The sequence below is a fragment of the Zonotrichia albicollis genome, chromosome 2 (assembly GCF_047830755.1).
Source record: "Zonotrichia albicollis isolate bZonAlb1 chromosome 2, bZonAlb1.hap1, whole genome shotgun sequence".
NCBI lineage: Eukaryota > Metazoa > Chordata > Aves > Passeriformes > Passerellidae > Zonotrichia > Zonotrichia albicollis.
The window spans coordinates 82192816-82215181 of NC_133820.1; the positions used below are offsets into that span (position 1 = coordinate 82192816).

A 22366-nucleotide genomic window follows, 5' to 3' on the forward strand; every position below is an offset into this window, starting at 1 on the left:
TCTTCCTGCCTTGAATACCGCATTCCCTGGTTATTCAAGCTCAGTCATTAGCACCCTGTCCCCCCACTGAAATTATGAATGAAAAGCCTTGTTGTTCTTTACAAATAACTCGGGCTTCCTCAGTCAGTCAAATTCAAATGGCAGTGACTGCCAGACAAAGCGCCTGTATGATGGACAGTCCTCTCAGCAAGCCATCAAGGCACACAGGAAGTTTTTAAAGGCACAATCTAGGTAGCGCAGCCTGGGCGTTCCCCCGCGGGCGCGGGATGGGGAGCGGGGATGGGGGTGAGGGTGGGGAGCGGGGATGGGGATGGGAGCGGGGATGGGGAGCGGAGATGGGGATAGGGTGGGGAGAGGGGATGGGGAGAGGGGATGGGAAGTAGGGATGGGGATGGGGAGCGGGGAGTAAGGATGGGGATTGGATGGGGATGGGGAGTGGAGATGGGGAATGGAGATGGGGATGGGGATGGGGATGGAGATGGGGATGGAGATGGGGATGGGGATGGGGCTGTGGGGCGGCGGCGGCAGCTCGGGGCGGGCCGGGCGGTACCTCCGGCACCCTGTCCCGGCGGGGGCGGCGGGCTCGGAGCGGCGGCAGAGCCCCCCGCCGCCCGCACATTGTTCGCCGGCCCCTTTCACAACGGGGGAAAAGGTAATTGACAGCCCCATTGTCCGGGCCGGCCCCCCGCGGCTTTAAAACACTCCGGGGCCCCAGTCACACGTTGTCAATGGGAGCTGTCGGAGGTGACGAGTGAAGAAGGGCTGCTCAGGAAACAGTTTGAGCCCTTCAAGTGGACAGGCCTCAGTGACTTCTCCGGCACTCCGGCTGCCACAGGCAGCCCCTTCAAAAATAACCTTAAAGCAATAAATCATACATGTTTCCTGCACTATACAAGGAACAGCTGGTTATTTTTCTGCACTTCCCCTCCCTTCCCCCCCCCCCCCCCCGCCCCGTTCCCCCGCCTTTTTTTTTTTTTAAGCCTAAAAATTATTTAAGCACAGGAAATCAAGCATGTCAAAGTTTGGCAAAGCGGTTTGGGTGATTTAGCAATTACAACACTTCTTTCTCTATTAGCCAATCCTTGGGCTTTGACTTTTTGTCTCCACGTTTCCACTGGTTTCTGCATCTGCTCCAATGACTGGAGTAACTCATCCCTTGTCTTCCGTACAGCAAGGGAAGCAATCTGCGTGGTTTGCAAAGAAAAGCTGTTCGCTCTGATTCTTCTCTTTCACAGGAACTCTGTGTCCTGGAGTTCAAAAAGATGCCGTGGACTTAGCCCGTCGATTGTATTTGGGAAATGAAAACCCCAAACCTGAGAGTTAATGATGTGTCTCATTGTAGGCAAGTCTGTACCTCTGTACTTAGTGCCCTTAACTGTCTGATACAGGCAGTATTGATACATTACCATATGTAATGCTTCATATATGATGTGTGTGCATAATAATGTGTTGGATGCATTAAATTTTAAACACAACTGCAGGTTTTTCTCCTAAGGCCTCTGCAACCTAAGGCTCTGTTGCTGCAGCTGGATCCACACGGGCCAACATTTGTGTTTGCACCAACCCCCTTTAGGAGCCCACCTGCCTGGATCTGATTTCAGCCTTGGAGCTGTCATTTCCTGCCATCACATGAGGTAGTTAGTGCATGCTAACTAACTACAATCCAGATCTGTTAGACTCAGTGTTGCCATTTAGCAATGCCCAATTCTGCCAATATATTCAGTGCTTGGAACTGATGCTACACTTAGGAAATAAAAAGCAGGGGTCAAATATTCTTTGCAATGTTCTGCAATGTCCGTGCATTATGACTAAAATGTTGTATTCTAGCCAGAAATGCAACTCTTAAAAAAAAACAACTGACAGAAAAGCTGGAGGATGAAGTAAGTAGAAAATCAAACTTTTGTGAAGGTTTGGGGTTTGTGAAAATCGAGGCAAAAAAGGAAGAACTAACTAATGTGCAGCAGCATTAAATTCTCCTTACTCACAAAACGGAGGATATATGTTCTTATTTCTTTATCATGACACCTATTAAAAAGATATAAAGAATATCACTGTTGGCTTGAGAGTGGTCAGAGGGTATTTAATTGAAAAAAATGGTCATGAGAAAGGAGGTGTGTGGCAGCAGGTTTAAGTGCGTGCTCTGTAGAGTTCACTCCATGACATTAACCTATCAATTTAACACCATTGCACTGGTAGGTCAGGCCATGGGAAGGAGGATTTGCATATTTTTAATTTTGAGTATTGTTAGTGTCTGTCTTTCACTTGCACTATGATATGTTTGTGTGTTAATATAATTTCATCTCCTTGTGGGTGTAATTTCAGTTCATCTATCCACAGCGCATCTCTGCTGTAGTTTAAAGGCTGAGGTAACATAGACTTGCTAAGTGCCTGAGACTAGTTTACAGGCAATTTTAGCCAAACCTTACAGCATGCTGTAAGACATAGCCCTCCTAACTATCTTTTGAAATCTTATGGGAGTAAAAGCTGTTCAAAACCTCAGACCAGATGCTTTGGTAGGATCCAGCCTTTAGCTTGCAAATTACTCCAGGCAAGGATCTCCTTCCTGTTTGGCAACTTCCTAGAACACTTTTGCAGCCGGATACATAAACTGCTTATTATGTTGAGGAGGAGATACTCATCTGGGGTGATTTACCATTGCTCACTTTCATCCTCTGAGAATCCAGCACCATATGGAAGTCAGAGGTTATCCATGTCCTGCAAAGAGAACCCACGATGGAAAGTTTTTGCTGAAAAAAACTTTTTCTTGCTTTTCTTAACTGTGACCAAGACTTACACATTCTCATATATCGCATTATACCAACTCATCTAAAGTCTGCTCACACAGTGAATATAGCAATATCTTGCTGTTACAATGAATGACATTTTAGAACCTGCCACCTTGGGGGCTTTGAGGTGTGTCTCTTGTGCTGGGGAGCAGTATAAAAATGCCCAGTTAATAAGTTTGCTATTGCTTTTGCCCAGAAGTACAAAATGATTGCTTAGCCACCATTAGATCAGTGGATAAAAAGAATCCCACAACCAAACAATAACTAGGACCAAAACCTCTGTTGTTCACTGACCTACATGTGGAAGAGCACTTGAAAAGCCATTATAGCATATGTACGCTTATTGCCTAGCAGAGCTGAATCCTTCATTTCTCAATTCTTCTCATCTCTTTGGGAAGGCAGAAGAAAAAAATCCAGTGTTTTGGAACACTGCTGGCAGACAAACTCAGTGTCAGTACTTTCCTGACAGGCTTTTCTTACTTAGGAAAAGCTCTTTTTTAATGGGGGATGGGAAGCAAGTGTGACAAATATTTTTCTTCCAATGTACAAACAGGTCTGTCAGCTAAGGCTGTGAATCCTGCCATAAGAAAAAGTGACATCAAGATGGCAGGAAAGCTGACATCATGTGCTGAAAGAGGAGTGACAGCAAGCCTGACAGAGGAGCTTAACTGGGCAGTCAAGTGTGAAGAAAGTGCAGCTGGACAGGTGTCTGTAGATGACAAGATGAGAGAAAAAAATGCCAAGAACTAGCAACTGTCAGAAGAGGGGACCCATTTAATTTATTTATATATTTATTTATATTTTTATTGCTTGCCTTATTGCCCTGGAGAACCATGCATTTTCTCTGGATTGCAGTGAAGAAAATGTTCTTGCTTTTACTTTGCCTTTGCCTCAGTCTTGCAGTCACACTCCCTCAACACTTGTTGTGAAATCTAGACTCTAATAAAGTCAAAGGGAGTTTTGCCATCAAGTTTAGTGTGGCCAGGATTGTACTCAGTTCATAAGTCTGGCAGTGTCAGCAATGTTGGAATTACAGGGACCAAGGTTAAATTTGACAACAGGAAGGGAATTTTTCCCACATTTCCCCCCCCCCACTTCTCTTCCCACAAGAAAGATGTAAGCCATTGTTGAAAGACAGTTAATGGTCCTTAGTCAGATTGGTGTAAACAGTGTGAGCTTGGAAGAAAAACACCCTTTTAGTATAGGCCAAATACAGCCTGCAAACTGAATTTGTCCAGCTTGTAACCTACTCCTAGGAGTAACTACAGGAGCAGCTTGGGAATGAATTGCATAGCAAATTCATGGTTTCTGGGAAACATGGGGCTAGTTTGCATGCTAGCCCAATGGAGAATTCCATGAACACTCTAGTTTGGGCTATGTGAGTTGTAAGTGTAAAGCTCCCACTGGCTCTTAAAAGGAGGTAATTGCCCAGACAACCAGAAAAAATTTACTGATTTAGATCACAGTAAAATTTTCTTGTGAGATTCTTGTCAGTGCTTCCACCATTCAACCAGGAAGAAGTTGGGCTGCCAAATGAATTGAGGTTGAAACCTGTTTCTGAGCATATCTCTGGGTTCAGTAGGACATAAATGCAACAGATGAAGTTTTGACTCTTTTGAAGTCTATAGGAAAACTACCCTTGACTTTGATGAGGTCTGAATTTCATCTTTTTCCCATCACCTTCTTCTTCCCCCTTCATTTAATTCACCTCATAAAACAAAAACTGAGACCCATGTGTTTTTGTATAGCTGTCTAGATTCCTTTGAGCCATGCACTGGTGTACAGGCTCTATTTGTATGTACAAAAGCCAGCTATGCATATGCAATTGTAACTGTGCATGAGAAGATCCTCTACAACCTTAGGCTTCAACATATGAAAATATGATTCTGGAAGCTCTATGGTTCCAGACTCTTTTAGGGAGAGTCAGGGAGCCAAGGGATGTGTCTGTCTGCTACATTTTGCAATGAGATTTTTACTTGGGAATAAAACCAGCAAGATGCTGAGTGCTGCTGTTTGCTTTAACAAGAGTCCCTTTGAAGGCATGGCAAAGTGGGATCCAATTTTGTGAGAATCCAATAATGAGAATCATGAGGAAAAGAAAAGGCCTTAATTGACTAAGTTTTCTGGAGTCCTTTGTATGGATCTTGTAATGCATAGAAGGGCTTAACACACATTTTCCCTCTGTCTGGAGTCAGGGGGTGAGTAGGCCCTGCTGTTGTTGGCCTGCGAGCAGCGCACACGTCAGGTGTTTCACCCTCAGAAGCTCTGCTGTTGCTCGGCTTCAGACACGTGGAAGTTTTCGTGGAAGCTTTACCTGAGCAAGGGCAGGGAGATAAGGCTCATTAGCTAATTGATTCCCACAACGCCCAAGTCACACCCCTTCCTGGCGGGGCACAGGTGTGTTGGACACGCGGCTGTGCGCAAACATGCCCTGGGCACAGCAGCATCTCCCCTCTGTGCTGCTGTGCCTGAGCACGTGTCCTGCCCCTAAATCGGGATGATTTGGAGATACCTTTTTGTTACACAATACAGCCACCGTGCCTCGGGATGTTTTAGGTCTCATCTTGGTGAAATTCCCTATCTGTTTGTACCATGCTGTTCCAGATGCTAGAAGTTAATTATCCTACAGCAACCTGACTCCCGTGTTTCCTCGCAGCTGTGTTTGTGATGCATAAAAAGGTGCTTTTAGCACGGAGTGTGCGATCATTAAGTTTCAAAAATATTTAATTTGGGGGAAAAAATCGGAACAACAAGGGACAAAGCTCCCCTCGCAGGTTTGGAGCCCACAAAAAGCAATGCTCTATGCTCCCTCTGCTGGCCCCGGGGCAGCCAGTCCTTCCTCTCCTAGACAGACACTATTTCAGCACGAAAAACATATACATTTAGTGGCACTGCTTTTGTTAAGTGTCATAAATAATAAACCATTTAAGAATTTTCCCCCTCGTTCTGTTTTTCAGAAACAAGGTTTTGAGAAGGAAACAGAAAGCATAGCTAGGCTGCACGATTCTGCATTTATACTTATGCCTAGCCTGAATACAATGCTTCTTGTTATATAAGCTACAGACAAATAGGGAAAAAGACATACCTAGGGTATCATTGATAGGCAACCGACAAATAGCACTATATTATTCCTATTTCCTGTTTTTTTGGGTTTTGTTTTTTGGGATTTTTTTCTTCCATGACAGTCATACCTAGGCTGAGTGTTGCTATTCTATGACTTCTGGTTTTCATTTTAGCTGTTTTGGAGGTTCTTATGTTATTAACATAGGTAACCTATTAATTTAATTATTCAGTGAATATCAATTAAGGCTTTACTTTCCCTTTAACAAATGGTAATACATGGTAATATTTTACTTTAGTAAATGACCTTTGCACTGGTTTAGTGAGCTACAATTTATCACAGATAATTTACTTTTTTAGCTATTGCAACTTTTAAAATCACTCATTTGTGAAATTATATTTATCTATTTTAACTGTCAAATTGAAGGGAAGAATTTTTTTCCAACCAATTTTTTATGCAATGCTTTTTGATGGTTCTGACAAAAAATAATGCCAACACACTATTATTTATTACTTCTCTTATCTGGATATGCTTTTGTTTGCAGTGGAAGCATTGGTGTAAGTGAACAAGAACTATGTTTTTTTCTAACTTTAGCGTGGAAACAGTGCAAAACCTTTGGATGAACAACTCAAGCATCACTGGTCAGGTACTCTTGATGAAGAAGTGCAAAGCTCCCCTTGAGGAGTGGATCAGAAGTGAGAGGGATGTGCAGATATTGGCTCTATAATGACACTTTGTGCTGTCTTTACTGGAGAGAAGTGATGAAGATGCTGCCCATCAACTGCAGTCCATTGTTCCTATTTTCTGCTTCTTTTTCATCCACTTTGCTTCCTGCAAAGGAAGGATATAGCTGGAAGAAGAGCTGTATTGTCAGAGGGGAGATCTTTAATAGCTTTGCTTCGGAAAAAAAAATTGCAGTAGGGGTTACTTTGGTACAATACAGAGGCTTTGGTGTAGTGCAGATGGGGAAAGCACATCTTATGCAGACAGGCATGGCTGAAGCCAACCTCAAGGTTGGCCAAGGTCAAAATATCAATGTGCACATACAGTACAGATCAAATAACTCTTAGAAAAATTTGTGACACTTTCAGCTTCAAACAACCTTCTCAGATACAGTTCCAGAAAACTATGACTAATTTTGAAGGTTGTCTTACTCTTCTCTCTCCAAAATCAATGACAATGGTTGACACTATGACCAAACAAATTTCTTGAAACAGAATTTTTATTTAGTCCAGAAACACTTCAAAGAAATCGTATTTGAAACCAATTAAAGAAATACATGCATATCTAGCTTTTCCCTGAGGCTTATCCATCCTTAGATCTGAAAGGCCTAACAAATTTCAGCACTTTCAACAAATGTATTGTCTCTTTCTCTTTCTTTTCCTTAACAGCTTCTGATAAGTAACTACAGCATAATAAGGAATGTTTTTCCTGTTCCACAGTGGGACGAGACATTTAAACTTATATTCACAATTCAAACAAAAATACCCCTCCCCCTTCTCAAAGCTAATTGCTGAATAAATAAAATAAATAAGATTTTACACTCAAAAGATATAGTAATTTATACCAAGCAAAATACTTTCAATAGGCAAGCACATAGTGCTGGGATTCTTCAAAAGCTACTCCAGTAGCTCATGTTGAATCAGCCCTGGTATTGCTCTGGCAGCTTCCCCATTGCTGTCTGCTCAGGGGATTAGCTAGGACCTAGAAGGACTGAAGGGAAGAACTGCAAATCAGTTAAGCAGAGGAGAACAAGGGAAGAGAATGTGAGTGGAAGACCTTTTTTGAAGCCAAGCAGTTAAACAAAGAATAGTAAAATGAAGAAAAGTGCAGTCTGAACTCAGATTGAGGCTGGTAGAGTATGTGACCAAAAGAAAAAAACTCATAGTATAAGCTCCTATTTAATTTGGGAGATACAGGCTAATGAAGAAATCAGAACTAGGATGGTATAAAAATTGGTCTGAATTTAAACCAAATAATGGACCAAAATACACAATTTCCTTTAGTAACTGCAAGTTTAAAGCAATGTGATTGAGGACTCTGTTCTGAATGCAAAATGCAAAGGGAAAAACTTTGTGAGAGTTTTCTGTTGATAAAGCCTCTTGCAGAGTCTCAGAGAAGACTGTAGTTCAGCTCTGATGTATTTTGAGTTGGGATGTGACAACTGTTCACAGTAAGTGAGGTGAGTGGGTATTTGTACTTTCCCATGTATTGGGAGACTGTAGGTCTCTCTGGGGAAGAAGCTGCTGATGCTATTTCTTTCACTTAAATTGAAGTAGTTTTTGTTTAAAGCTGAGAGAATTCCTTGTGAATAATTTGATCAGAAATGTTACAATCCCACAGAAGATTTTCTGATAGGAAAAAGCTCCTTCCCCATTTCTGTATAGCTTTAACAAAATGACCCAAGATTATATTTTCTCTCCCCTGTCCAGTTGTGGAGGGGAGTGATAGGGATGCTTTGGTGGGAGCCTGGCATCCAGCCAGGATCAGCCCTGCATTTCGTAATTTCATTTCAGTTGCTAAATTGCCAACATAACTCCCCAAATTATTATTCCCATAATTTTATTTAGCAGAATGATCAGTTATACAACTACCACAGGTACCATTCTGCTGGATCAAATATAAGTCTGTCTCAAAGGTTTGTGACAAAGTTTGGAGGAAACATGATCATACACAGGTTTCAAAGTCAGATAGTATTACATCTCACAAAATTACACCAAAAAAAAAAAAATTACCTTTATACATGCACATTCAGAAGGCAAATCTTCCTCTTCTGGTAACTGGATTTTGGAGTCATTCTGCAGTTTGCTGTAGCTCCTCAAGCATAATCTCAAATAAAATGTTTTGCATTCATTGAGCCCAGAGGGTCATGAAAATGACTTTTATAGACAATACATTATTCTGTTATGATACTTAATTTAGCATTATTCTTGTGTGCTCATTAGTAGCACCCACTTCATGGAACAAAGCCATCCAACTGATTACCTAAGGGATATTGTGGCCCATGGGCCATTCTAGTCCTCAGGACAACTACCACATCAGATAAGAATTATTTTCCTTGAGAAAACACCTGTGATATAACCCCTCCCACAGTAGTCAGGAAGTTGGGTAGCATGAAGGTGAATCAGCATTAGGAGTCTGAACAGCTCAAATAATATGCATTGGATGTGCACACTGGAAAAATATAATGGGTTTATCATGGGCAGAATGGATGAAGGATGACCCCAATCCTGCTGAAAATTATCCTGCTAGCTACATCTATGAGAACCCTTGTACATACATTTACCCAGGTACTGGATTTACACAGTGGTATGCCCAAAAATGAGATTTAAATGCTTGCACACATAAGAAGGAAGTTGCTGCTGTGCTAAGGCAGATGGACTGTGACAGCACTTTTGCCTTTCCAAAAACAAACCTAATATTAGTGATGATGAAGAATTTTTCTATCTTCCTGTCTTTTTTTTCAATTTTTTCTCCAATTTCAATAGCATAAATAATCTCCCAGACACTTAGCCTTATCTCTAGCTACACTGGGAAGGTGGAATTTATCTTCAGAAACTTATGACTGTTGTTAATGGAGAATATGATTAATGGACAGAAGCATGTCCTTTTAGAGTATTTTAAAAGGGCTGCTACAGGTTAAGAAGAGAGACACCCTGCAAGTGCTCTCCAGTAGCTATAAAAGAAACCAGGATGACTAATTTGGGGGTTGATATCTTTAAGTACTGTGATAACTGCGTCACAGAGCTCTCTTTATTAGTTCAGATGTAAATCGTTGTAATCCAACTTCTATCTCTAAATTTCTTCGTAGCCTTGGATTGGGAGAGCACAGATGATAAACTGGCATTTCATATAAACACTTTGGATTGCTGTATGTATGCAATATGTATGCATAAGACAGAAAAGACAAAAGGTATTTCTTTAAGTTAGTTCTGTACCAGACATACATGCTGGAGCAATTAATATAATCTAGGATAATATAAGAGGGAATAATAATGCAACTGGGGTCATTAACTTCTTCTTTACACCTGCAGCTGGAGAAACTGATTATTTCTTTGGATACTTTTGCTAGATTTAACCTCTGTTCTGCAGGGAGGTTTATCCTTTCTGTATGAGTAACAACGTTGACTTGTGTTGCAGCGTGCTGGCTGCTGGATCAGCTGTCCCCAGATAACAATGTATAATTGCATACTGCCTACATGAGAACATCCTGTTGCCTGGTCTCCAAGAATAACTTCACTGCAGAGCTCATTGTTCTGCAGGGTCACTGCCAGTAAAGTCATGTGCTGCAGACCTCCAAGAAGAGGAACAGTGGTCCAAAAATCCACATTTAAAATTTAAAAAAAACCCAAAAAAACAAAAAACAAAAACCACAACAGCAACAAAACAAACAAAAGAAAAAAAAAATGTTTCCCCTAACCTCTTCTTTCCCCTCAAACCCAACCAAAAATACCCAAGCCAACAAAGCCCAGAAAAAGAGCTCCAGTGGTGAAAATTGCAAGGAGCAAAAATTAGGCCTGCTAAAGTAAAGGAATTTTCTTTGCTTGACAACATTAACACTCCCTTTATACTACAACTTGTAATCATATGATTACATGCATTTTTTTTACTCTGGGGCCTCTGACACATTTAATATGCAGCATAGATTATATTCTTTGATTTTCTTCTTGCTTGACATTTCCTAGGAGTTATTTCACACTGCTGATTATGAATTCTTTGCACATGGTGGCAGTTGTAGGTGTCACAGCTGTAGAGATTAAGGTCTTGCCTGACTGTAAAGAAATTCAGTATATATTTATGAGTGGGAAGACACTATAATTCATTTTTCCTTCCTGTCTTTTGGGAGGTCTTCCCTCTCACCCACAGTGCTGTAACACTGAGACAGTTACTACCTTAAATATTCTTTTAGAGTTGTTGTAACTAGAAAAATAAGGAACAAAGAAATAAAAAGGCACTTTCTGTGTATAAGAAAAGATGTAAATGTTCTATTTGTAATGAAAAGCACAGATATAAAAGTATAAAAGCACAGAAATCTATTTTCTCATAATGCAAATTAATTTTAATTTTTCTCCATGTTTTTCATGGGCTCACATTGCTAATGAAATATATAATTGCCACAGTAGTATTTTATAAACACAGGCACATAGAAATGGACTTTTATCCTTTTTCTGAATCCATAGTGAAATGGTTAGTTTTAGATTACTGGTTACTAGCGAATAGTGATCATCATGCAGGTGTTACCTGAGTTGCAAGGTGGATACTCTATGGTTCATAAGTTATTTAGCAAAATAGTATTTTCCTTAAGAAATAGAGTTTTATAAAGCTTAGATTTTTTTAAACAGTTACAGTGCTGTGTAATGCAGTGTTGTAATAAGTTCATTTCAAATTGAGCAAAATGCATGAAATGAAAATTTGTAAATTTAGGCTGGGTTTCCAAAAGTTGGATGTTACCAATTTTTCTGTCAGATCTGCTGGTAAATAGATTATGTTATCCTTTATATTAGAAGAGAATGATTGCTGGGAAGATGAAGCAGTTTGGTGTAGAATCAGAAAAAACACGGCACACACGCACACACAATACATCCTCAGTCAGCCTGAGACACAGGCCTCCTGCACATTTCTTCCTGCAGCTTCTAGCCAATGGGTTTGCTCCATTTTGGAGATGACAAGGCCCACCATGGTGACAGTGAGTTGCCAGCAATCATATCTTCCAGTAAAATTGCACCAGGTTTTCATTTATATTGATGGCTCCCTCGTGTTCCTATGGTGGTGCCATTAAAGGTGTTAAATCATTTATTTTCTTCCTGCTATACAATACTTCTCAAAATGTACTTTTTCAACAGTTCACATCACTGTGGCACATACAATCCAAAACTTCTGAGAGCAAGGATTGTTTTCCTATTTCATCCCCTCTGATTGAAGAGATTAGACAATGGCAATACCTCCTAGGTATTTTATTTTCTTACTTTGCCAATATTAATTTTTTTCTACCAATATTGCTATTTTTTCTGTTGTCATAACCAGTCAACATTAGGCATTTCTGGTAAGATATTAATTTCACTTATATTTCAGGGGGTATTAAAACTCAGTATTTTGTGTTTACCTAATGGTGGACCTAACATTCATCTTTGTTAATATTGTCCTTAAAGAGGATATGCTATTTTTACCATTCACAAAAAACAGATCTAAAATATTGTCATCTGAATTTTTGAATTTTCTATTTTGGAATCAACTTCACGTATCCCATGCATACATTAATTCATCCTTCTAGATTTTGTAATATTTAGAAAGGAACGGTGACATTTGTCTCATATGACTTGAAGCATGCCCAAGTTAGATCTCTAAATCTAAATTAGGATGCTTTTTATACCCCCAGGAGAAAAGTAGGTGTCTCTGGATGTGATGTGTCTGATGCTATTCCAGAAGCTAACATTATTATGCAGAGTTTATGTAATGGTTTAACCCCAGCTGGAATTGAAGCCTCACAGAGCCTCTCACTCACACAGCATTCCAGTGGGATGGGGCGCAGAGTTGGAAGGGCAAAAGGGAAAACTCATGTGCAGAGATAGGAAAAGCAAAAGTTTCACACACAAGCAAAGAAAAACAAAGAATTCATTCATCACTTCCCATGGGCAGGCAGGTGTTCAACCATCTCCAGGAAAACAGGGCTCCCTCGTGTGTAACAGTGGTTGGTGTTGTGGTTTAACCCCAGGCAGAAACTGATTACCAGGCAGCTGCTCTGTCACTCACCCACCACTGGGTAAGCAAGAGAATCAGAAGGGTAAAAGATAGAAAACTTGTTGATTGGGATAAAGACAGTTTAACAGGTAAATCAAAAGCCATGCATGCAAGGAAAACAAAACAAGGAATTAATTCCTTATTTCCCATGGACAGGTTTTCAGTCTTCTCCAGGAGAGCAGGGCTCCATCACACATAACAGTGACTTGGGAAGGCAAACACCATCACTCCAAACATCCCTCCTTCCTACTTCTTACCCCCTCACTTTTTATACTGAGCATGATTCCATATGGTCTGGAATATTCCTTTGGTCATTTGGGGTCATCTGTCCCAGCTATGTCTCCTCCCAACCTCCCAAGCATCTCCAGCTCCCTCCCCAGTGTGGCAGTATGGAAAGCAGAAAAGGCCTTGGCTCTGTGTAAGCCCTGCTCAGCAATGATGAAAACATGTATGTATTATTAACACTATTTACAGCACAAATCCAAATCACAGCCCTGTACTAGCTAATGTGGAAAAAAAAGCAAAACAGCAAAAGGCAAACCTCTATGCCAGCTAAAATCAGGACAGGTAATTTCCTGTTTGTCTATTGTGAAAAACCTAGAGCGACTGGCTCAGAGATATTGGTGCCTTTATTGCCCAAGATAGAACCTGTAAACCACACCCAAAATTACCTACATTCTATGCCAAAGATAAGTCTCTTGATTACTCTTGATTCTTGAATACTTCAAAAGTACATAAGGGGTCTTAGCATGGTCCTTTTTGGGACTCGTTCCAAACAGTTGAGGTTGAGTTTGGAGGGGTTGGCTCTAAATTGCTTGTAGTATTTCTTTTCATGCTAAAAAAGATACACAGTTCAGGTTGTATCTTCTTTTAACTTTCAACTTTAAATTTCATTTTCTTTCATTTTTCTTTCATTGGTAGAGTCTCTTTTGATCTTTGTACTTCTTTTCCCCCTTTGGTAGCTATATGTGGGATCTCAGCACCTCAGGACTGAGGTGCCGAGCCACCGAGACCACCCTTGGGGGGCTCGGGAGTCCTGGAATGTTGCCAGAAGTGTCTGGTGGCTGGACTTTGATCCTACACGGGAGACGACACCTGTATGAGGATAGGAGGACTTCACCAGGGTGAATGGTGAAGGGATTAGTTAATTAGAGGGTGAGACACAGGGTTTAAGATTGCTGTACAGGGGGGTTTAGAGAAGTAAGATGGAGGAATTGGGGTGTGTCCTGTCCTTCTTCTTCTTCTTCTTCTCCTCCATCTTCTGTGGTGATGGTGGCACTTTGGGATTGGTCATTACTGAAAGTGCACCGGACAATAAGAATAAAAAGGATTGGGGAAAAATGATAAATATTGTACATGTAACAATGGGTATAAAGATAAGTGACTGTCCGGAGGGCAGGAGGGTGTGCTCATGGCTGGCTGCTGAGCAGACCTCTGTCGGGCCGAAAGAAAATCTTTTAGATAACAATTAATAAACATAAAGACCGAAAGAAGAACTGAAGCCTCTTCTCGTCCTTTGATACGCGGGCTGCCCCAAGGCCACTCCGGGCCTTTCCAGGCCCTTCAAACAGCCGAAAACCGGACAGCTATATAAGTCCTTTTATTCTCCTTTTCCCTTCTTGGACTATTGAGATTTAAGAGTCCTTGGATTCCTTTCCTACCACTCCTTCCTGTATATGTACTTTGAACTCTGAATAGCCCTTTTGAAGACACTCTGACCATTGCTTTGCCTTGTATCTCCTTCTCCTTTTTTCCCCCCCACAGATGAGTTTAATTTCTTTTGCAGTTTCCCCAGAAGTCCCGAATGTTTTTCTCTTTTTTTCATTTTCTTTTTGAACGTAAGCATTTATTCATATCCCATATTCAATATTTTGTGTTCCCTAAAATGTTTCTGAAAGTGGAGTTGATTCCCTTACACCATTTTTCTCACTGAATTAATTTCTTCCTGTATTGGATTCAAGTGCTTTGATTTCATAGTTTCAATGCTCCACCTCCCAACAGCTGAAACTTTGACCCAACTCTTCATCTTTAATTTTTGGAATTCACTCTATTTGTTTGACAATTTTGCATCTGTACGCACTATCTAGAGACTCGATCAACTAAAATGCAATCAGAGGTTTGCGCCTTCCCTGGCTCTGTTTCAGAGTACTAGCCTAAGGGGTATGCATGAAATTATTGCTGTAGGAGTTTTTTGGGGTTTTGTTGTTGTTGTTGTTGGATTTTTGTAATTTTTTGTATGCTTACCTGAGATTTTTACCATTTAGTATTGTCACTCTCAAAATGATAAAATATGTGCTTTGAAAGCATTATATAACATATTTTGTGCCTCGTGATTTTCTCTACTCTGCCTTTCCCATGCATACTGCATCCTGTCTTTTCAACACAAGGGAATTATCCCACTAAGTTTCAGTTAGTCTTTCCAGATCGTAATCTCCTTTATTTAGTACAGCACCTTCCAGTTGTTGCTTGTTTCCCCACACATTTGAGTCAGGCATTATGTTCACGTTATCCTTCATCTTTTGCTTCAGAACAATTTTAGTTTCTCACCTAATTTGTATGTTGGAAGTACAAGCTGGATTATCCAAATTAAGTGAAAGCTTTCCCTTTCCCTCCTTTTCCTGAAGGTTTGCAGCCTGCCTAACAGGCTCTGCCAGTTCTGAGCCCAAGAGGCTGGCAACCTGTCTGCATTAGGGGAGACAGTGTAATCCAAACAGTTGGCTGTGGCAGCAGGAGGCATTCCAGTGATCTGTGCATCAAACCCCTCCAGCCTACCCCATCGGATCTTTCCTTGGTTGGCTTCCAGCATTTTACTTTCTTCACCCGTGCTTCACACAGGGAAGTCTTCTGCAAGTTTCTTATCTGCACAGTTCCTCATTGTGCAGATAAGATTTTCTTTTCCTTACTGTCTGAAGGAACAGTTTCTTGTATTTTGTATAAATATACTTTATTGGTGTCATTTGTTTCTTTAGGGAATATGATGATTAGAACTTCTGGAGCACTACTCAATAAATCTAGCAACACCTTTGTTATGACAGTCCTTTTCATCCTGGCTCTCTATAATGTTTTGCTTATGTAATATTTTGAACTACTTTCCTTGTATGCAAATTAATCGGTTGGGACGGCTTATCCTCTCTGTCTTTCTGACAGGTCTCTTTCAGTGCTTGTGCTGCAGTCATATGTGGTTGGAACTCTTTCTTCATATTGAAAAAATAACACACCTGTTGCAGGTGTTAGCACTGTTTCCACACATATTTCCCATCTGCTCTTCCTGTGGGCTTTCTTAGGATTTTTGGCACAAAGCTTTGCTTTTCTCCTCTACTATGTGCAGGGTCTTAATTGCTTCTTCTTTTTTTTATTTTTTTTTTTTTCCCTAGTAATTTCTTCTCTTGGTCTTTGTCCAGGCCCTGTTTCAGTCTGTCTTTCCCATTTGCACTTCATTTGGCTGTTCCCTTATCATTCATAGAATACATGTATTCCCCACTGGGTTTGTCCATGGAAAGGTCATGGACATAGTTTTGAGCAGCTGTTTCTTCCTGTTCTTCAGGCTGGTTTGCAATGTCACAGCCTTTTGCAATCTTTCTACATGAGCTGCACCCATCCTATAGCTGATTCCTGACACTGCCCAGTTTTCTGCCTTGGTTTGCCATGCCACCCTTTGCCTGAGGTGATCCTAGCTACACACATGCAAACAGCTGAAAATATGAGAGGGGGAAAAGTGGGAAAAAACGAGACCTGTGTTTTCCTGAGGATGCAGCACAGTGGGAGACTCATCTTCCTGCTGCAGCCATCTGGGAAGCTGGTCACAGCTTTCTCTTAGCTTGGGCAGATTTTGCTGTCAAATTCTGGAAGATTTGTTATAGCCATGGGTAATCAAAGAAAAGGAAAAGATCCTTGAGCTATGTGTACATAATCCATACAGTCATCATAATACTTTGCTTTCAAATACTATTTTCTGGACAAAAATCATGGTCTTATTGAAGAGGTTCCCCCTAGCACCTGTGAAGAAACAGTAGGTTTTCTTGGGTCAGTAAATGAAAAAGTAAGGAAAAAGCCCCAGGCACTATTATTCCAGAACCAGCAGGTTCCTTCTCTAGATCATGTCCTGAGACATTCCTCAACTGTTTTGTACCCCTGAAGGTGTTCAGGTGAGAGGGAAGAGCTGCTGCCTGCCTCCCTCTGGAACAGGTCCAGTCCTCTCTGCATAGACTGTCATCCTTCTCTACCCATGTATAAATTACCTTGCTTAGGTAATATTCTCCTTATGGCCACACTACTGCCACATGTAGCAGAGAATGGTAGAAATATAAGGAACTTCTCCCTGGTTCAAGGCTAATTAGGCTTGAGCAAGCTTTATGGGAAGCAGTTTTGGGGTTCCTGGGGTAGCTCTTTACATAGGTGGGTTATGGGGCCTTCCGTAGAAAGTGCATATAGGTCACAGAGGCTCTGAATTCTGCTTTTTGCCCTCCAGATTCTTTGATGTGAACTTGCTGGCATTGACTCCCTTCAGGCATGAATTCCTCACCAGAAGTCATGATGTGGGTTAAAAGCCCTTTGTTTAAAGGAGATCTGAACCCATTCCCATGCAAAGCAGGTTCCCTAAGGAGACAAAGGTGTTTAGCCTTGTTCTCTGCATAGGGTGTTAATCAGAATATAATTTTCTAAAAATGCTATCTAGTTTTGCTATCTTGTATTGTTGGCTTCTGTTGATACTCTGCTCTGTGGATGATATGCATTTTTATTTCATCATATTTTTTTCCTCATCTTATGGAATGGCATTGTATATTTTACAGGCCTCTCTAAGATCAGGTTGCTGAGTAAGAGTTACTAAAAAGAATATATCAGACATTTTAGAAGATATTTTTGTCATTTTGTCAAAATGAGCCACAATCAAACATATTTATATTAGGTCAAAAATAACATTAAAATTGGGGAGAGGGTAATTTTGGAGTCTGCTAATAATTTTCCATTCTGAAGAAGCAGACTAAGTTTTGTTCAAAACAACTCAATCTCTACTCTCCTCACTAATGTACATAGAGTGTTTGATATTGCATTTCATTATGTAAACTTTGCTTTAATGCTTCTCATTACTTCTGCTCAAGTAACCCTGATTAAATGTAGTGTCTGGCACAAGATGCTGTTCCTATGGCATTGTTTCAAAACTAGTGCCTTTGTGTTGCACAATATGGATCTCTCAGTGACATGGCAGAGCCTCCACTTTAAATCTTCAATTTAGGAAAGCTGTTCCATCTAACAAAAGCTCGACATCCTACATGAACTTCTATATCCGTACCCCAGGGCATCAAGCCAGCAATGAAGGATTAAGACCTAGTTATGAAAAGGTCTTGAACTGAACAGGAACAAGAAAGTTTTGGTTTAGGGACTATATATGGAGAACATTAGGAAAAAGTCTTTAGTCCTGTCTGTTTGCAATCTAAAATCATTGTGAAAATGCTTTCTTTACTTTACTGGCATGGGCAATCAGAGAAGCAGGAGAGAAGGAAGGAAATGAGAGACTATCTAATTATGCTTCTATAAATGTCCTCCAATACCTTGCTAATGTGGCTGGTATTTCTTTTAACTTTTTCAGAACTGAAGTAGACAAATGTGGTACTTGTCCAGCTGAAATGAGAAACTAACATGCACAAGGTTTGGCCAGAAGGCTCCAGGAGATCTTGACTGTAAGTGCACAGCCATACTGCATCATTTGCTGCATCAACAGCAACCAACAGAAATGACAGTTGAAGCTGTCTGTAGCATAGCACTGTCTTCAAGGCTCTAGAATCTCAAAGAAATCCTTCATTAGACTCCATTGTATCTATCCAAGGGATGATATATTATAACCACTTCCCACCATTAGCAATATTTGGGCAGATGGTACAAATTGCCATTGTGAGCTAAATAAAAGAAGGGAGGGAAGTAGATTTTTGGATACTTTATTGTAGACACTTCTTAACTACTGACTCAGTCCCAGGCTCTTGGAGGATCTCTCCAAACAACTGCTTCTGTGTCAATATGTGGCAGATTTCTGGGTCGAACATTTTCCAGGGACTATCTCCAAAAACAGTCACATTTTGTTTTGCTCTCTGGCCCTGTTTTATTTATCAGTATAGACACAGCCATTGGGTTTGGGTTGGCATGTGATATTATGAGACTTTTCATGACAATTCTGTTTCTCAGTGACTTCATCTCATCAAACGTCAGCTTCAAAGTCTAGCCTATCCAAATTTCCATCGGTCCTGTTATATTTCCTCCATCCGGCACATCCAAAGCTCCAAACATCTGTGATCTTCTGTTTTATAGAAATGATAAATTCCGTTCTTGCTTTTTTGGGTTTGTGGGGGTTTTGGTATTACCTATGCTTTGATTTTGTTTGTTTTTGTCATTGTTTGAAATTTTGATCTGAACTCAAAAATAAAACCCCCAACAGAGTTAAGTTCCTTTTCATACTTCTTTTTCATGTCTGTATGATTTTTTCACTAGCACGGCTTAGCCAGCACAAGTATGTGCAGAAGAAAAAGTTTCAAATGTATTTCAATACCTTGCCTTATACTAATTTCTATTAGAAATGTAAAACACAATAATTACGGTTTTCCACTTAAGATGTAGGAATTTTACAGCATCCAAGCAAATTTGATTTAGAGGCAGATCATACATCTCAAAGTTTAAGATTATTTTATTTCCTTTTAAGGTAAGTTGAGACACACATCTTTAATGGATGTAATTGTGCTTTGTGAAGGTCTGGAAATTGGCCTAGTAAGCTCTTGCAATCAGTGACCTTAAAATTATGCATTGGCATAAGAAAATATGTATTATTGTGAGAAACATAAATATTGATATGGGGTCTATGTAATGGACAGGATAGTTTCCATAGTTCTTTTGGGAAAGGAAAAGTACCCATGGTAGCACTACCTGTTTATGTAGTCATTCATGGCACTGGGATATACAATGGAAAGTATTCACAGGTATTATCACCCTTACAATGTTTTAGGAAAATAACTTTCTCCAGAATTTCAGAATGTCTTTGCTTGAAATTACGCATATTTTCCTTCAGAAAGGGGGGAATGTTTGTCCCCTACAGAGAGGATAATGCTACTCAGTCCATTCAAACCAGGCTTTGAGCAGCATCTGTTTATTTTTGGTATCCTATGGCTGTAGGACTTAGCCTGTCTCTTACAGTCATACTTAGTCTAAGGTAAAACTGCTTTTTTTCTGAAGTTTACCATTCTTTGTATTTCCTACTGACCTTTTCAAATGTTGTGTTATCTAATGTGCATAGATCTTTTTCATTTTTGTACTTAGATGGTAATCAGGAATTAATTTCTACCTGTGATAGCAGAAAAGGTTTTCTTACTGACACTTATGAGCATATGCTGGACAGTAAATATTATGAGGAACATTTTAGAGCTGCAAATGCTCTTCAATAGCAAGCACACAGCAATCACAAATATATTCACCAACAATCCACCAAAGCTCTTTTGAACATCATGGCAAATCTCTTGCTTTAGTGTAAATGGGAGGAGTGATCTATTCTTTTGTGCAAAAGAATTGAACTTTGGTCAAATTATTCATTATTTTGGTTTTGAGTTTTTGACTTCAGAGAATATTTAGGGCATGTTGAGAAATAAACCCTTTTTGACAAAGGTGCTGCACAGCTAACCATATATTTCAGGATTTCACACTCAAGATTTTTTTTGTATCTGTATTTTACTAAATTAGTCATCTGTGTCAAACAATTACCTACCTAAGAAGAAGTATGTGGAGGGATGTGATAGGTTCAAGAGTATTTAATTAAAATATATAAGAAGATCTCAAAATCATAGCTCTGGGATTAATAATTGATAGAAATTAATGTATTTCACACATTTGTATTCATGGCACTTCCAACCCCAGAATCAGTGTTTCTGCAAGCCATCAACCTTATAAAGTAATGTAAAGGCTGTAATTCAGTTGATATCACTAGCTATCAATTGATCCAAAAGTCTGAACATTTTTTTTGCATAAAGTTTTTATTTTAAAAAGGGCTGGCATTGTGCAGTGTTGACAGCACAACATGAAAAGTCCTGCTGAGCTTGTCTATACATGTTTTGCTATGGCTGAGCATAAAATTCTTTGCTACGCAACTGAATGAATATCAAAAGAGAATATGAATACATGTAGCAGAGAAATGAAGTGGTTTTGAAAGGACTTTCCCCCGAATGAAAGAAAAACAAAGCAAGATTGCCTAAGAATCCACAAGCTGGTTTTATTTTTTCCTACCTTGGGTGGCTCTGAGGTTTGACTGGGTGCCAGTTAACAAATTAGGTCATTGATATGTTGTTTCTGCATATGGAATAATTCTTGATAACTCTATGGTCTGTCCACACATGTGAGGCTAATCTCAATTTCCATCATCCTTCTTTTTCATTTGAGGAAAGAGGTTTTACTGTCAAAACAAAATCTACTGATGCAGATTTCACCCCCCCACCTCCCTCACCCTCACCAAATAAGAATAAATGAAAAGGAAAGAGCTTGTCAGAAGTTATTTCATTTCAAACCACCTCTCATCAAAAAGAATAATAAATAAACCTGAAAACTGACTCTCAATCCTCTTAGGCCTGTTATGTTTCAGTTAGAGGAAAAGGACACAGTGTAATTTTCAGTGACAGGTAGGTAAAAAAACATTTCAGAAATTTAAAGAGGTAACCACAATGTGTTAAAGTAAATGTATATATATATTATAAGAATATGCTTATTTCATGGGCCTGGGTTCTCTTGGAGTATGGAGAACTAAATGCAAAGCTCCAAACTGCTACTGTTAGGACCAGGTAGTGATTTAGAATGAGGCAGTGATTGACACATATTTTGCACAAGATGACTTAGCAGGAACTTAGCTTCCTCCCCCTGCTTTTCAATTTTTAGCATCTACGAGTTTGCCAAATGGTGTGCACTGATGATGTCTACATTTGTCCCCCTTCTGGATCTCCTCCTTTCCCGAGTGTTCCCAGCTTCTCATGTGTTCAGCAGATTTCCAGCCCCCACCAGCGGCACCGCACAGCCCGTGCCTCCACACGGACACCTGGCAGGGAGACAGGCTGTCTCCCATTTCCATCTCCTGCTCCTCCTCTCCCACCCGGACTGACCAGCAAAAGAGGCAGAGGAGGAGAGGGAAGGGGAAGTGGTGGCTGGCAACAGTTCCTGTAGGAAGGTCAATTAAAGGCTGAGAGTTGGGAAAGAAGGGATTAAAGAGCTGACTGGGCTGTGGTGGTGTGCAGGGAGGAGGGAGTTTGCGATGGCTTGGAGAAACGCAAGAGAAGAGGGAAGTGAATTTGGCCACAGGAAGACTGAGTGTGCAGTAGGGAGGATGAACCACAGGAATGGGGACTTTGGAAGCATAGCGAAGGCAAGATGATTGATGATAATAACTGATAATTTAAGGAGAAGGAGGCACAGGAAAAGGAGAGCAGAATAAGACAAGATACTGGGATTTTTTATAACCTGTCATATGAGACAGCCCCTGCCATGCTAATCAAGAATTTCAATATAGTAATTCTTGTTTGAATGTCATGTAAGATATTGATAAGTATGTTTTCTGTAAATTATAATTTAGGTATGTCAAATGGGAATAGAAGGTACCTTGCAATGGAAAAACTCAGATAAGATGTACACTGCAATACATATTGGAGTGTGTACAAACAGCATATTTTCATATGCTCTTTTAAAAAATTGTCCTTTCAAATCTTTTTCTCATGTAGATGTTGTCAGTTTTTGTACCATACTTTATCTTTAGCATGTACTTTCAGAA

General features: G+C 40.1%; 1 long non-coding RNA gene across 1 annotated transcript; it reads left to right on the top strand.

The window, feature by feature from the left end:
* Positions 1–60: 60 nt before the first annotated feature.
* Positions 61–5816, top strand: LOC141728347 (uncharacterized). The gene is made up of 3 exons (XR_012579269.1): positions 61–231; positions 1236–1634; positions 3340–5816. It is a non-coding gene; the product is annotated as an uncharacterized LOC141728347 (long non-coding RNA).
* Positions 5817–22366: the final 16550 nt, after the last annotated feature.